The 15,776-nt window shown below is 41.0% G+C and overlaps 1 long non-coding RNA gene across 3 annotated transcripts in view; it reads right to left on the bottom strand.

Annotated features, from left to right (window-relative positions):
• Positions 1–15,776, bottom strand: part of LOC131481142 (uncharacterized) — a 53,121-nt gene that overhangs the window by 20,670 nt on the left and 16,675 nt on the right. The gene's annotated exons all lie outside the window — the stretch shown is intronic.

Genomic DNA, 15,776 nt, shown 5'->3' with positions numbered 1-15,776 from the left:
GTTTCAGAGGTCTATAATGATAAAACATGACTCCAGCTTTGGAGAGGTGGTACTCCAGAGGGAGTACTACAAAAGTGAACAGGCAATTGGCACACAAAAAAAGTACTATGAAAGGGTCATGAATCTTGGCTGGTTCTTGAAGAATGCACAAGAGTTATTCAAGCAAAGAAAAGGAAAGGAAATTTCCAGAAAACAAGGTGCTTAGTGTAAATGTCTGGAGGTAAGAAAAGGTATGGAGTATCTGAAGATACAAGAGGCCTGCTCAACAAGGTCTGTATCTTCCCATCTGCGCAAGTCAAGTCTCTTTTGTTTACAAGTTGAAAAACACCAGTTCAAATAGGTTCAAAGGGCTGGTGTGACTGAAAAGACTGGGGATGAAGCAGTTTGAACAAATTGGAGTTGGGGGTCTGGCAGTGTCTACGATGTAGCCTCTGCTCACTGGTCAGTCTGTGATAGCGCCAGAGCCAGTAGGTGTGCACAGCCACCAGCACTCTGGCCCCAGTCACATTGGTTTTCAAACTTAGCAGATCTTTTTCTGCTCTTTCTGATCAGTAATTCTCAAGTTTGTGTTTTTTGGCTGGTCTAATGCAGACAGATAGCCAAGCACAAATTGATCACTGTGCCAGAGCGATGTTGGTCACTCACCTCCCAAACCTGGAAAACTCACCTAGTAGGAGGAGGTGAAGAGCAACAGGTGAGGATTAAAGAAGAAGGAGGGATAGTGAGTGTACGGGGCACCTTATGGAAAAATCAGGCATGGTGGCCAGTAGAAGGGAAAATAAAGGACAGAGAGGATGAAACAGCAGTGGTCTGTGAAATCGTATCAAAGGTGCTGGGCTCTTACCAATGGGCAGGGCACATGCAAGAGATGATTCCTTATGGAAACAATGATGGAAGGAAGGGGATCCAAGGTCAGGGACACCAATTTAAACACTGTTACATTTATTCAAGTAACAAATGGTCATTGCTGAGTTAGGGTGGTATCAGCGTCAGTGCAAGAAAAGAACACTTGACAAATCTGAACAGTAAGAAGATGGCAGGACTTAGGTAACCCTGAAAAGTGGATGCTATGTGGGTTTGTGGGCTCTGGCTGGAGCGGGGGATGACTGTGTGTGACTCCTGTTTAGGGCTTGGCCAGTTTAGAGATTTGTTGATTATGAACAGGAATAGGGGCAGGAACAGTGCTGGGAAGGAGAACATGCAGGTTGAGTAAGCATTATTTGAACTGCCTGGGGGATTTCAGGGTTTCTTTTGGATTTGAGGATATTCACATATGCCCAGTGAGACATCTTATGGACAAGATCCAAGTCCACACACAACATTCACTGTTTCCTACACTCCTTCTACATAGGCCCAAAAACATTTCTATACCACACTTACAGTGTGTCTGTGTTTTGACTACAACACAGGACATAGCACAACGTTTGGGGTTTTCTACTTGTAGAGTTATGGCAGCACTAAAAAAACAGTAGACTTTGGAGCATGTCAGATTTGTGATTTTCAGAGTAAGGGTCATTTTCAGGATGGGAAAGTGCAGCTGGTTAGTCAGTAAGATGCTCTTCTAAGCTGAAGCTCAGACAGGAGTCAGGGCAGGTACTCCTGTTGCTGGGCACACATTCATTTTGGACAGAGTCTTGGTGAGCATGCTGGTAAAATGATGCCAAGGACCTATACCTGACTCACAAGAGCTCATGAGGGACAAAGGCTGTGCTCACATACAACAGAAGTGATTGTGCTAGAGTGTGAATGCCCTTCTGTTCCAACCCTAGAGTGACCTCAGGAGCCAGTTAAAGCTTCGCTTGTGGTGAAACTTTGAAGGGGAGCTGTATTGGATAGAGCAGAAACACAATAATTCAAGAGATTGTGAGAATAAGAATAAATTGATTTGTTAAATTCTAATAGCATCTGGAAATCTTTGTTTTTGCTGCAAAACTGATCTATCCATAAAAGCACATCCAGTGGCAGAGCCCTCTTAGAAGAGATAGCAAGAAGACACAAGACCATACCCACGCATCGGGCAGGCCACCAAGTGCAATGTGGTAAGGGACAAAGCTCAGAGTTCATTACAGGGACCTCTGAGAGCTAGTCTTCAGGAATGTCATATGCTTAGAAATTCAATAGGAAGAGCTGTGGGGCGCCCTGAGCATCACTGGATGAAAAGTGAGGCAGCCCTAAGGCTTGCCTCCAAAGCAAGGTTTTGTTGCCACTCATAGAGTTTCAGATAGAGGTTGGAGAAGAGGCTCTCAGAGTCAGTCCAGGAGAAACAGTGCAGGCTGCTGGAAGGAATGGCAGGAGGGGAAGCTCGGAAGTCCACCATAGCCCTTCACAGCTTAGGCTCACCCCAATACTCCATAGGGACCTATATGCTTGTTTTCCATATCCAAAAATATGTCTGTCCAATGTTCAGGAAATTCTCCTTAACTCAACTTGGAGAAGAAATTTCAGAATTAGAAAAAAAAAATTACGCAAAGTTTCTGGAAAATTGGTGGAGAAGTCCTGAGTGTCTCGGTAAGGAAATGACGAACAGGAGGTGACATGTTTGTGCTGGGCAGATGGGAAGTGGCTTTCTATATTCCATAGGTAATTATAACATCATTAAGGAAATGTGAGAAAGCCATTAGCATCGCACGGATAGCTACGAACCCATTTTTAAAAAAATGTTCTTCAGTTGAGTTCAACCACAGTCGTATGCACAGTTTATCAAAGCACATTTGTGCATAAATGATATTTTAGCCTTGCTGATTCATTATGCATGTAAATATATGATCATTCTTAAATATTTGTTTCTAAATTACCTTTAACATGAAAATACTGAATAAATGTATTGCTGATATTTCAAAAGGGAGATCTGTCATTACTAGTGGTGTAATTGTACAAACCAAGTCCTTATAATAATCAGTAGAGTTTGTCAATATTTACTTAAATAGAAAGCTAATTTTATAGAGGATGTGTACTGACTTGTAGGCCTGGGATGCTAGAAAAATAAGGAAACACAGTGCTTCCTTTCTTCAGCAAGATCTGGATCTCCGCTATCTGTGGGGACCTCTTGGCTGCAGAGCAAATTGCTGTTCTATGTATAGCCTTGTTGATTTCCATGGTTCTGAAACACACACACCCAGGGGCTTGTTTCTAATCAGCAGTGTTAGCAGGCAAACTGTCTAATAAACCAAGGGCATGGAGAGAAAGGGATGATCTTGGGATGGTTCAGTTAGTTTTACTTCTTTGCCTTTGAAACCCTTCTGTTTTATCCTGATTTAAAGGTTGGGATCTCTTTCTCGTCTACCGTCATTAAATGTGTGGGATGCTGCTTGGGGCTAGGACTACATGTCAATTTTTACAAAGTGTCTTCCTTCTTACAGAGTTTGTGTGGGTTTGATGAGCTGGCGCTCCACTGTCCTACATGGATCACGAGTGCAGTGGCCATAGGGATCACACTGAAAAAATCAACCTACTGTTACCTAAGTGACTTGGCTGGGATATTCAATATGGGTAACTAAGAAAACTCCATTACAGAAAAAACTAAAAACACCACACTTAATAAAAAAAAATCCCCAAGATTTTAACAAGTACTACTTATACATTTTTTTAAAAAAAAGATTACTGTATTTTTAATGGAAAGGCAGATTTACAGAGAGAAGAAGAGACAGGGAAAGATCTTCTGTCCACTGGTTTACTCTACAAGTGACTACAGCAACCAGAGCTGAGCTAATTTGAAGCAGGAGCCAGGAGCTTCTTTCAGGTCTCTGATGTGGGTGCAGGGTCCCAACGGTTTGGGCCATCTTCTGCTTCTTTCCCAGGCCACAAGTGGGGAGCTGAATGGGAAGTGGAGCAGCTGGGACATGAACTGTTACCCCCATATGGGATCCCGGGCAATTGCAAGGCAAGGCTTTAGCCACTAGGCCATTGCTCCGGGCCCCTACTTGTGCAATTTATAGAGCACAGGATAATATTACAACACATGTATATGAGTAAACTTAAACTAGTAAGTCATAAGAATTTAATATTCTGGTCATTTCTTTGTGTTTGGGGTTACAAACTCCTCTCTAGTATTTTTTCAGAAAAATATATAATTGGACATTGTGTACTATAGTCATCTACTATACTTAGACTGTTTTTGAAAAGGTTAATTTATTTGAAAATCAGAGTTACACAGAGTAAGAAACTGAGGCCTTCCTTCTGCTGGTTCACTTCCAAAATAGCCGTAATAGCCAGGGCATGGCTAGGTCAAAACCAGGAGCCTGAAGTTCCACTCAGTTCTGCCATGCGTGTGGGCCATCTTCTGCTGCCTGTCCAGGTTCACAGCAGGAAATGCAGCAGGTGGGTCTCAAACCGCTGCTCATATGGGAAGCTGGTACCACAGGTGGTGGCTTAACTCATTGCTTCACAACACCAGCCACAAGGGATTCCATCTATCTTTCCATAACCTGTTACCAACTTCCCCCTGTCCTCTTTTGCCCTCACTCTCAATCTTGGGTAATCACGTCTCTACGTTCTCATTTAGGTCAACATTTTTAGCTTCCAAGCATGAGCGACAACATGTAGTACTCTGTTTCTATGTCTTGCTGACTTTACAGAACATAATGATCTCCAGTTTCATCATTTCTTATCCTTCGAGGACATTCCATCATGTGTATAAAACTCATTTTCTTTGTCCATTCACCCGCTGATGGCTACTTAGGTTGATTCTATGCCCCAGCCTCTGTGAACAGTACAGTAGTGAAAATGGCGACCAAATACCTCATATGTTGATTTCATTTCCTTCAGATATGTACCCAGAAGTGGAACAGATGGTCCATATGGAGGCTCCTCAAAAAGCTAAAACAGCCTAGATGTCTCTGCAAACGAGGGACTATATATGACACTAAATTGTGTTGAGCTCCTTCAGCTAAAAAGGAGCCATCTCTGGAACGCTGGCGTGTGTGCTCATTGCGTGCCAGGCACAGTTATAAATGCACCAGCTCACATAGTCATCACAGAAACCTTGCAACAAAGGTCTGAGAGGCCGGCACTGCCCCAGGCCACACAGTAGTCAGCAAAAGGCATAACATGGGAGGAAGGCAGCAGGGTGAAGCTGCAGACTTGCTTTCAATTTTTTAAAAATATATTTTTTATTGGAAAAACAGATTTACAGAAAGAAAAAGAGACAGAGAGAAAGATGTTCCATCCACTGGTTCACTCCCCAAGTGGTTGCAACGGCTGGAGCTGAGCCAATCAGAGGCCAGCAGCCGGGAGTCAGGAGCTTCTTCTGGGTCTCCCACTTTGGGCCGTCCTCTATTGCTTTCTCAGGTCACAAGCAGGGAGCTAGATGGGAAGTGGAGCAGCCAGGACATGAACTGGCACCCATGTAGGATCCCAGCACATGCAAGATGAAGACTTAGCCACTAGGCTATGGCACCAGGCCCCTTGCTCTCAACTTCTAAGCTATTGTTTCAGTAGCAGTCAGTCGTACTCCAAGTTCATTTATCTTCCTTCTTGCTTACCTTTTGTAAACACAGACAAAAGATGGTGACATCATCTTTTCTAGTCACAACTTCGGGAGTCAAAACCAATTTTCTTAATCAAATTGGCTTGTGCATCCGAACATGTTTCCCACATTTTGGGGGGAGTGTTCAGTCTCCAGGAGGAGGTGATGGGCTGTGCTGTGATGTGAGACTGGAGCAGGCAAACCTGAGAGTCTGGGGCTTTTCCCAGGTGAGTCAGTGCCTGCGGGTGGACTCTGCCTCTGGCTGGCCTCCCACTTCAGGTTGTCTCAAATGAAGACCTGGCTCGGGTCTCTCCACTCCCTTTCCAGAATGTAAAAGAAGCCTGCGCAGAAGAGTGTTACCTTCCAACCTCACACTCTGTCTCCCTTCCTCCTCTAGCTGAGCCTTATGCAGACGATGATGACCTGGGCCTCTGTTGTGAGGCTTCTGTGATGATTATCCCAACTAGCTAATCACTTGGCTCAGTGCAAGCGCTATGCTTTCTGTCTCCATTGCCTTCCCATGGGAGCATCACCCCTGAGATGAGCGATTCCTGGGCAGATCCAATGGAACCTTATTCCGAGAGTGATAGGACCTGTGAAATTGCCTGTACCCAAGTGCTTACTGAATAGGTTGTTATTTGAAGAGGATTAAAAAGATGGAGACTACTAATTCTGAATTAAGGATACATACACAAAGGTTTACTTAATGATAGATGGCCTTAATGATAGATGGGAGAGTACTCTGAAATTGAAGCTTATTAGAACTCATGTTTTGGAAAAAGATTTAGTTTCCTGTGTATTTGACTAACTTTAAAATGGGTAGAGAGTGAGCATTTGGTGTAGCTGTTAAAATGCCACTTGGGATGTGCCATGAGAGCCTGGATTCCAGACCTGGCTTTGCTCTTGATTTCAACTTCCTGCTAATGTACACCGTGGGAGCCAGCAGGTGATTCATGTACTTGGGTTCCTGCCATCCATGTGGGAGATCTACATGGAGTTCCTGGTTCCCAGATTCGGCTTGATCCAGCCCTGGCTGTTATGGACATTTGGAGAGTAAACCAACAGGTATGAGATCACTCTCTTTCTCTCTACTCCTCTCTGTAAATATCATTTAAAAAATTAAATTATTAGATATGGCATTGTCTTTATAAGTAGAACTAGGCAGTTATTACTGATGGATTCATCAAGAAAGCACATTTTATTTTTTTTATTTTTTTTAAAGATTTTTATTATTATTGGAAAGCCGGATATACAGAGAGGAGGAGAGACAGAGAGGAAGATCTTCCATCCGATGTTTCACTCCCCAAGTGAGCCACAACGGGCCGGTGCGCGCCAATCCGATGCCGGGAACCAGGAACCTCTTCCGGGTCTCCCACGTGGGTGCAGGGTCCCAAAGCTTTGGGCCGTCCTCAACTGCTTTCCCAGGCCGTGAGCAGGGAGCTGGATGGGAAGTGGAGAGGCCAGGATATGAACCAATGCCTATACGGGGTGTCAGCACTGAGGCAGCGACTTAATTCCCTGAGCTCCAATGTTGGCCCTTATCCTATACTTTTTTTTTTTTTTTTAATGAAAACCTTCTACCCAATCTGGACTTTTCTTTGTTTAGCAATAAGTTACATATTACATGACGTAGATCTGAAATTTGAGGCAAGTGTTACCTGATCACACTTTAAAAATAAAATGTGCTGGGCCCGGTGGCGTGGCCTAGCGGCTAAAGTCCTCACCTTGAAAGCCCCGGGATCCCATATGGGCGCCGGTTCTCATCCCGGCAGCTCCACTTCCCATCCAGCTCCCTGCTTGTGGCCTGGGAAAGCAGGGGAAGATAGCCAAGTGTTTGATCTTTACAGTTCTATCCCTCTTCAAGCAATTGGCAACTGCAATTTTGGTCTTTTCTGTGTTCTTTCAGTAAAAGTTTTCTTCTTATTTTTGGCCTCAATGAGTATTATCATTTGGTATGGATCACTTTTAAGTCCTATGCAATTGCAGCAGATGAAAAAAAAATGACCATGACACTGAAACCCATGGACATCTCATCACTATCTAAAGCCAAATTCCTAAGTATGAAGTTATTTCATCAGATGATTACAACGCTGGCCAGTTTTGTTTCTCAGCTAGTGCCTGTAATCGGAGAGACAGATTTCTATTATAATGTTGTAGCTTTGGCCTTTTGACCCTACTGTCCCTTGCCGAGAACATGTGCTTGGATATGAGAGTCAGGGTGAGCACACGCTTGAGACAATATCAAGAAGCCTGCCTGGGCTTGCGCGCTGAAGGAATTGTGAAGCTGCATCCTGTCAGGGTTTCCTCTCATTCCTGTATTTCTTTTTCCCGCAGCTCCTTATTGGCAGCAAATTGACTATTCTTTGGTATCGTTTTTGTATTTTTTTTCCCACAATCTTTTTTTTTTTTTCCAGTCACCCTCATCTCCTTTGGTGCTTTTCTTTTCTTTCTAAGTAACTTGTCTGATCTTTCTCTTCTTCCTATGGGTTCATTTATCTCAATTTATTAGATATGGCATTGTTTTACAAGTAGACACTCATTTATTGCACTAACTTTATGTTGGTATGACCAATCTATGAGAGGCAGCAAATAAAACCACACAGAACATTCTTTTACACCCTGTGAGAGGCACAGGCATCACCACACTTTTTCATTTTGTGTCCATTTTTCTCCGTGATGAAGCAAGTCACCATTTCTATCTTGATTTGATTAGGCAGTGATACAAATGTATCCTCCGATAGCTCCTCGAATCCAGCTAATTCATTTGCATACTTATCAGTGGGCTTGAACACTGTTAAGCACAGAAGAGACAGCCCACACTCAATCCAGCGGCGAGTTAAGAGATGCAAGCAAAAATCTAGAGAACAGTGGGATGGGGTAAGAGTCGATTCTAGCTGATCTGAGAGCTTGCAAGATAAAGCAAGTAAATATGCTTTGTGCTGAGAGGTGGGGGAAGACTCAAAAGGAGATGACCTCTAAGAAGACACCTGGAAAAAACAACAAAGGAGAAACTCAGGAGCTCAGTTCTGCTGACAGAGAGGACACCTGGGCAAAGGCACGGCTGGGAAACAGGGCGGAGCCTGGGGACGGCCAAAGCCTCAGCTGGAAGACTCAGCAGCAGTAGTAATGAAAGGCCATTGCCCGCTCCAGGAGCGTGAATGCCACTCTCAGGTGAGAAGAAAGAAGTTAAAGCACCCAACGTGCAATGGGCACATGTGCACACTTGAAAAATAACTGCGGCAAGCAACTGAGACAAAAATTGGAAGGCAGTCAATCCAGGAAAACAACGATACAAGTACAAACAAGTGGAAGAAACCCAGGGATAGATATGAAATAGTTTGGAGCTAGAAATGGACCTGGAGATCATTACATATTGGGGGGGATTGGAAAAAAGAATGAGTCAATGATAACTTCCTGCATTCTTAAAAAAATTGTTTGAGAGGCCAAAAGAAAGAGAGATCTCCCATCTAGCAGTACCTTGTCTCAAATGCCTGCAATAGCCAGGGCTAACACAAGGAGGCTGGACTCAGCAAAGATCTCTCACGTGGATGGAAGTGACACACTATCCGATTTTCCACTGCCGCCAGAAGCTGGAATTGAAAGCAGAGCCTATACTGGAACCCAGGCACTCCAATATGGTATGTGGGTGTCCCACATACCATATTCGAGTGGGTCTTCATCACCATGCCAAACATCTATCATTGCTTTACGCTAATGGTTTGGAGTTTTATTGTGTGTGATTTTGCTTGTTTTTTTTTTTTTTTTTTTTTTTTTTTTTTACTGTTTCCACATGAACAACTAAAAATATTATTGACTGAAATATGAACGCAAGTCAAAGAGAGTTTGAGAAGGGGAAGTTCAGGACTTTCAGTTGGCCTTGTTCCCTTTGTGATAACTGTTGGACATTGATATGCATTTGGAAATAGGGACTAGCCCAGAAAGCAAATGCAGATTTGAAAAATATTGCTGTACTACCAAGAACTAAATATCCCCCAAAAAGTACAGAGGGCAATGAGGGAGGAAAACTGAATACTCAAGCCTGGGAAATCACCAATATGTCCAGGCAAGGAGATAGCAAACAAGACTGGGAGGATAAGGAGGTAAAAGAGACACTGAGAGGGTTGGTGTTGAAACATCAAGGGAGACCAATTTTTCAGAATGGCGTGGTCAACTGTGTTAGAGGCTGGAGGGCAGTCAAGCAAGCTCACTAGGGGGAGTAGGAGATGTTGTTCAGCAGATCTGTCACCTGGGACTCCAGCATTCCACATCAGAGCGCCTGGTTCAAGCCCCAACTTCTCTGTACTTGTGATCCAACTTACGGCTAGAAGGCAGGAGGCAGTAGATGATGACCCAAACCCTTGGATTCATGCCCCTATGTGGAATACTTAGGTGGAGTTGCTAGACTTGGGATCCAGGCTTTAGCCTGTCCTAGACCCAGCTGTTGTGAAGAGACATGAGTCCTTAGTTCTGACTTTTCACCCAAGTTCCAAGCTTGATGGTGTGTTCCAGAAATGTGGCAACACCAGTGAACCCTGGGGTCTTCTCTGAGAGTCAACATTTCCCAGAGTACAGTAAATCCTTGGAAATATTGATTTCTCAGTGTAAAAGAATTGATTGCTACAAATCTATTAGAATGGTTGAAAATTAGTTTGACAGTGCCAAGTGTTGGTGAGTATATAGAAAAACTTTAATTTCCATACATTTCTGACCGAAATGCAAAACAATATGGCCACTTGGAAAGCAACTGATAGTTTCTTAAAAGTTAAACACACATGGGTCCAATGCAGTAGCCTAGTGGCTAAAGTCCACACCAGCGGACAGAGGATCTTTGTCTCAGTTTCTCCTCCTCTCCGTGTGTCTGACTTTCCAATAAAAATAAATAAAATATTTTTTTAAAATTAAACACATATGCAAAATTATATGGTCATTTTGGGAGACAATTGGCAGTTTCTTTAAAAATTAAACTACTTGGGAATTAAGTCCAAGAGAAATGAGAAAGTTATATCCACCCAGAGTTGTGCATAAATGTTCACCATCAGTCACTAAGAAAACGCATATTAACTCCATTTGAGACACCTGTTCACACCCACTCGAATGCTGTGGTCAAGAGGACAATATCATGTATTGATGAAGATGTGGGGAAGTTGGAGCCCTCATCCACTACTGATAGGAATGTAAAATGGTCCAGTCATTTTATAAAGTAGTTTGGAAAGTCCTCAAGTTCCTCAACAGAATTACAGTAATTTCACTATCAGGTATACTGCCATGAAAAAAATGAATAATATAATCTTGCCATTTTAAATATATGCTTAAGCCATATGTAAAATGCTGTATACATATACATACACATATATACATATGAATATATTTACATAGTACTAAGAACTATAACAGAGGTGCTGATTGGTTCTAAACATAAAAGGAAAATGCGGATTACCTGATTTGATCAGTTAATCATGTATACATATATTAAAATATTGCACTATATCCCATACAATGTATAAGTGTTACATTAATTAAAAGCTGTTACCATATTAGTCATTTTTATGTTTACAATTCTGTGGCATTAAGCACCAGTGTTTTGCAACCAGCAGGATCATCCATCTCAAGAATCTTTCATCTTTCCAAGCTGAAACTCTGTCCTCAGCAGACATCACACCCCTGCTCTTGGCAAGTACCATCTACCGTCTGTCTCTGAATGTGGCCACTCTGTTTCCCATTGAAGTGGAATCATATAATGCTTGATCCTTTTGTGACCGCTTTATTTTACTTAGCCGATTACCTTTGAAATTCATCCATTCCTCTGATACATCCATGTTGCATAACGTATCAGACTTTTATTTCTTCTTAAGGTCAGGTGGCATTCCATTATATGCATCCAAATACATTTTGCTCATCCGTTCATCCATCAATGCACATTTTAGCAATTGTGAAGTATGCTGTCATGAACGTGCATGTGCAAATGTCTGCTGGATTTCTAATTTTAGTTCTTTTGAGTAAATTCCCAGAACTGGAGTTGTTGGATTACATGATAATCCTATGTTTAATATTTTGAATAACCACCATGGGATTTTACACAGTGATTGTGCCATTTTACCTTACTTCCACCAACGTACAGGGGTTTTAAATTCTCCACATCTTCCACCTAATTTAAGGGAGTTGTTTCTTATTTTTTCTTTATTGTTTATAGTAACCATTCTGAGGGATGTGAAGTGTTGTCTCAATTTAGTTTTGATTTGCAGTACTCCAATTATTAGTAATGTTACATTTTTAAAAAATTATTTAAAGATTTTTTTAAAATTTTTTTATTGCAAAGTGAGATATACAGAGACGAAAGAGAAGGAAGATCTTCCATCTAATGATTCACTCCCCAAAGGATCGCAACAGCTGAAACTGTGCTGATCTGAAGCCAGGAGCCTGGAGTCTCTTCTGAGTCTCCCATGTGGGTGCAAGGTCCCAAGACTTTGGGCCATCCTTGTCTGCTTTTCCAGGCCACAGCAGGGAGCTGGATTAGAACCGGCACCCATATGGGATCACGGCGTGTGCAAGGTGAGGACTTTAGCTGCTAGGCTACTGTGCCAGGCCAGTGATGTTAAGTTTTTTTTTTCAAATGTTTATTGCCTATTTATATATTTCCTGGGAGAAATGTTTATTCTAGTCCTTGAAAAACTTTAATTGTTCCTTTTGGGGAGGGGGACTGTTGTCGAATTGTTTTTTTTTAATTAATTGTAAGAGTTCTTCATCTATTCTAAATGCAAGTCCTTTAACAGATACTTGATTTAAAAAAGCATTCCTCCCCCTGTGCATGTTAAACTTTTATTCTCTTGATAGTGTCCTTTAAGTACAAAGATTTTCCATTTTGATGAAGTTCAATTTTCTGTTTTTTTCTTGACTGCGTATGCTTTTGATGCCCTAAGAACTGCCATGTAATCAGGTTAGAAAGACTTACACTGGTATTTTTCTCTACTTTTCTATTATTTTAGCTCTTATGTTTAGATATTGGAACAATTTTGAGTTAGTTTCTAATATGCCATGAGTTCAGGGTCCAGCACCATGCTTTGGCTTGTGAATATCCAGTTGTTGAAAATACTGTAGGTTACCACTGAATTGTCCTCACACACTTATCAAAAGCCAGTTGATGATAAATGGAAGACCTTGTTTCAGAACTCTTAATTCTATTAATTCATCCACATGATTAGCTTTATGCCATTCCACACTCTCTTGATTATCACTGCTCAAGAAATGTTTTGAAATTGAGAAGCATAACTCCTCTGATTTTGTCCTTTTTTCTAAGATTGTTTTGGCTGTCTTCAGTCCCTTTCATTTCCGCATGAATTGGAGGATCAGCTTATGTTTCTGCAAATAAGCAGTCGGAATTTTGATAAAAGTTGAACTGAATTGAATCTGCAGATCAATTTGAAATTTTATTTCCATTTTAACACTAAAATATCTAGGAAAAAATTTTCATTTTTTTCAAACTTTCCAAAATTTCTTCAATCATATTTGTGGTTTTCAGAATCCAAATTTTGTACTTTCATATTCCTAAATACTTTATCTAATGCAATTTTAAAAAAAATTATTTTCTTTCTTTTGTTCTTTGTAAATTTCATTTTAATTTTTAATTAGTTTTTAATAGATTAATGTGGTTTGTAGATTGAATTCTAAGAACATAAGAATAGTCCCTCTTGGAACCATTTTTTTAACTTCATTTGTAGTTCTATACTTACTATTTTTTTTTTTGGAAAAACTTGTTAAATTTCAGAATAGTTTTAAATTACACAACAAAACTTGTGAAATAATACAAATATATGCCCTCTTCAGTTTCCCTATCATAAACACTCACATTGATATATTTCCCACAATTAATAAATCATACTTAGTCCTCTATTTGTTTAAAATCCAAACTCCTCCATCTGTACTTAACTATAATCACAAGTCTGGGTTCATTTCTGGATTAAGAAAGAAAGCTTCAGATGAGGAAATCAGCACTCATTTTGAGATTCTTATATCTGACCAAAAAATAAAAACACAAATTTGATTCAAACTCTTATTATGAATCTAGAATACATCTGGACACACTGTTTAAGTGCCTGCATCTACATTTAGGTTAAGATCTGAAATAGGAATGTATTAACATAATGGCACAGCTTCCTGCAGGTGCTAATGGAGAAGCTACTGTGGTCTGAAAGTTGGTGATGTCACAGGCTGCCATTGCTGCCAACAATCTGCTGGTCCTATTTTAGGCAAGAGCTTCACCTCTGATTGCCTCAGTATGCTTATCTTTAAAATGGGAAGAGTAGAGGCTGCTTGTAGCACAGCATTAAACTCATCCTTTGAGGCACTGTATCCCACACCAGATCGTATGTCTGAGTCCTTTTCCCCAACCTCTGATGCAGCTTCCAGGAGGCAGCAGCTGATGGGGCAAGGACTTGGAGCCCTGCCATCCACATGGGACACCTGAATTGAGTTCTGGGTTTCCAGCTTCAGTCCCTCCAAGCCCTGTCTGGCTGTTTCAGGAACATGAGGAACATCTCTATTTGTCTATATCTCTCTTTGTCTCACTGCCTTTCAAATAAAATGAAAATAAATTTTAAAATATAAAAATAAAGGTGAAAAACAGCAGTTTGTAATGTGTTTGCAGGGTGATCTTGAAATAGCAGTATACAATCTACTGATATGCAAGAAGAAAGCAAAAGGACTTTCATCTATGCTTCTTTGTGTCACTCATTCAAATGTAGTTAATTTAGCTTTGTTTTGTGTATAATTTAGTGTTATATACTTTAACAAATTTGTCAGTTCATGCTGACAAAAGATTTTTACTGATGGAGACGACTGGCTTAGCTCACTGTTTAGAACATATCAAATACTCCTTAAAACTTAGCTAGCATCGAAATGATGTTTATAACTGTCATAACATCATTATGATTAACACAAAAGTATTAATTATACTATTTTGGTTTCTCTTCATTTCATCACCAGCGAAAATATGAAACAAAGAAATCAAAGATCAAAATTATCAGAGTAAACGGCACATCAGCTTAATCACACAACTAACATTTTTTATGATTAGCAGCTAAAAGCATAGGGAGATACTGAATTCCAGGAGACAAGATTGAGTCATGTCCCTAGTATGTAAACACTAAGTAGCCTGAAAAGTACTTGTACTTGTTATTGAACTAGAGTTAAGTTGTGCCGAATCGTTTTCTTTTTTTTAAAGGCAAACCCACTCATCTGAAGCACAAGATTCCTGAATTAAGAGAAATACCACATGTTTGCCTTAATTTAAGATGACACGATGTTATGTATAACATGCTATGTTAGGTATGTTATATGTTGTGTATAAACTAAAATTGAAATGTCAAAAAAAAATTACGAATTTAGATTGTTAATGTGGGTTTGGGATTAATTTTCTTCCTAATTCTATACTCTGTATTTATTGATTTCATTACTTAATAAATCTGCAGAACATTAAAAAAAAAAGAGAGAGAACATCAGACACCCCAGGGTTCCTCAAGCTACTAGGTCCAAGATTAAGGCGCCTAATCTGGAAATGGCTCTCCCCAGCCGGCCAGCTTCCCTGCCATTCTTTGCGAAGAGTGTGTGTATGGCACTGGATTTACTTTCCCAGAAGTGCTTCTGGGACCGAAGTGTGCACAAAGGGACTGTTAAATGTGTTTCCCTCCCTTCTGGCTCAGTTGACTTCTGCACCTCAGGTCACACACAGCTCATAGTTCCTATCAACGTTTCCCAAAGGACCCCTGGGCTCCTACAGGAGCCAGCACTTCCCTGGAACAGGAAGCTCTATTTACACTGTCTTGGAGCCTAGTGCTCATCCATAAAAGGGAAAAGAGTCCTTTAGGAAAAGGGCAGGGTGCTTGGAAACTCTTTAAAAGTGAAAGCGTCCCAACGGGTTTCTGTTTGCTACACTCTGGGTTGATAGGGGTTTCAGAATAGAAAAACACACGCTCTTGGACTCACTGAAAGCTAACCTGCCTACAAATAAACAAGATGGAGCCCACTCACAGGAGCCCTTCAGAGAGCACACCTAGGTCAGGATGCTATGTCCTTAGCCTCCTAGACCGTAACTGCAGGCAGACCCACTGGCCTGTGTAGGAATAATCCAACTGTGCTTGAAATGAGGAAGAAGGGAGATCCAGACTTTGGAATATCACAGTGTTAGGTCTCGGGATGGTTACTATCAGTGTCCCATCAGGTGTCTGTGATGTGAGCTCTGTTCCACTAGCTACAAATACATTTTGTAAGAGGTCTGAATCCCAAATGAAGAAAACATATGCCAGAAAAGGATTGCAGC

The sequence above is a fragment of the Ochotona princeps genome, chromosome 9, assembly GCF_030435755.1.
Source record: "Ochotona princeps isolate mOchPri1 chromosome 9, mOchPri1.hap1, whole genome shotgun sequence".
NCBI lineage: Eukaryota > Metazoa > Chordata > Mammalia > Lagomorpha > Ochotonidae > Ochotona > Ochotona princeps.
Note: the sequence above shows the minus strand (reverse complement) of the source record. Positions and strands in the feature narration are given on the sequence as shown.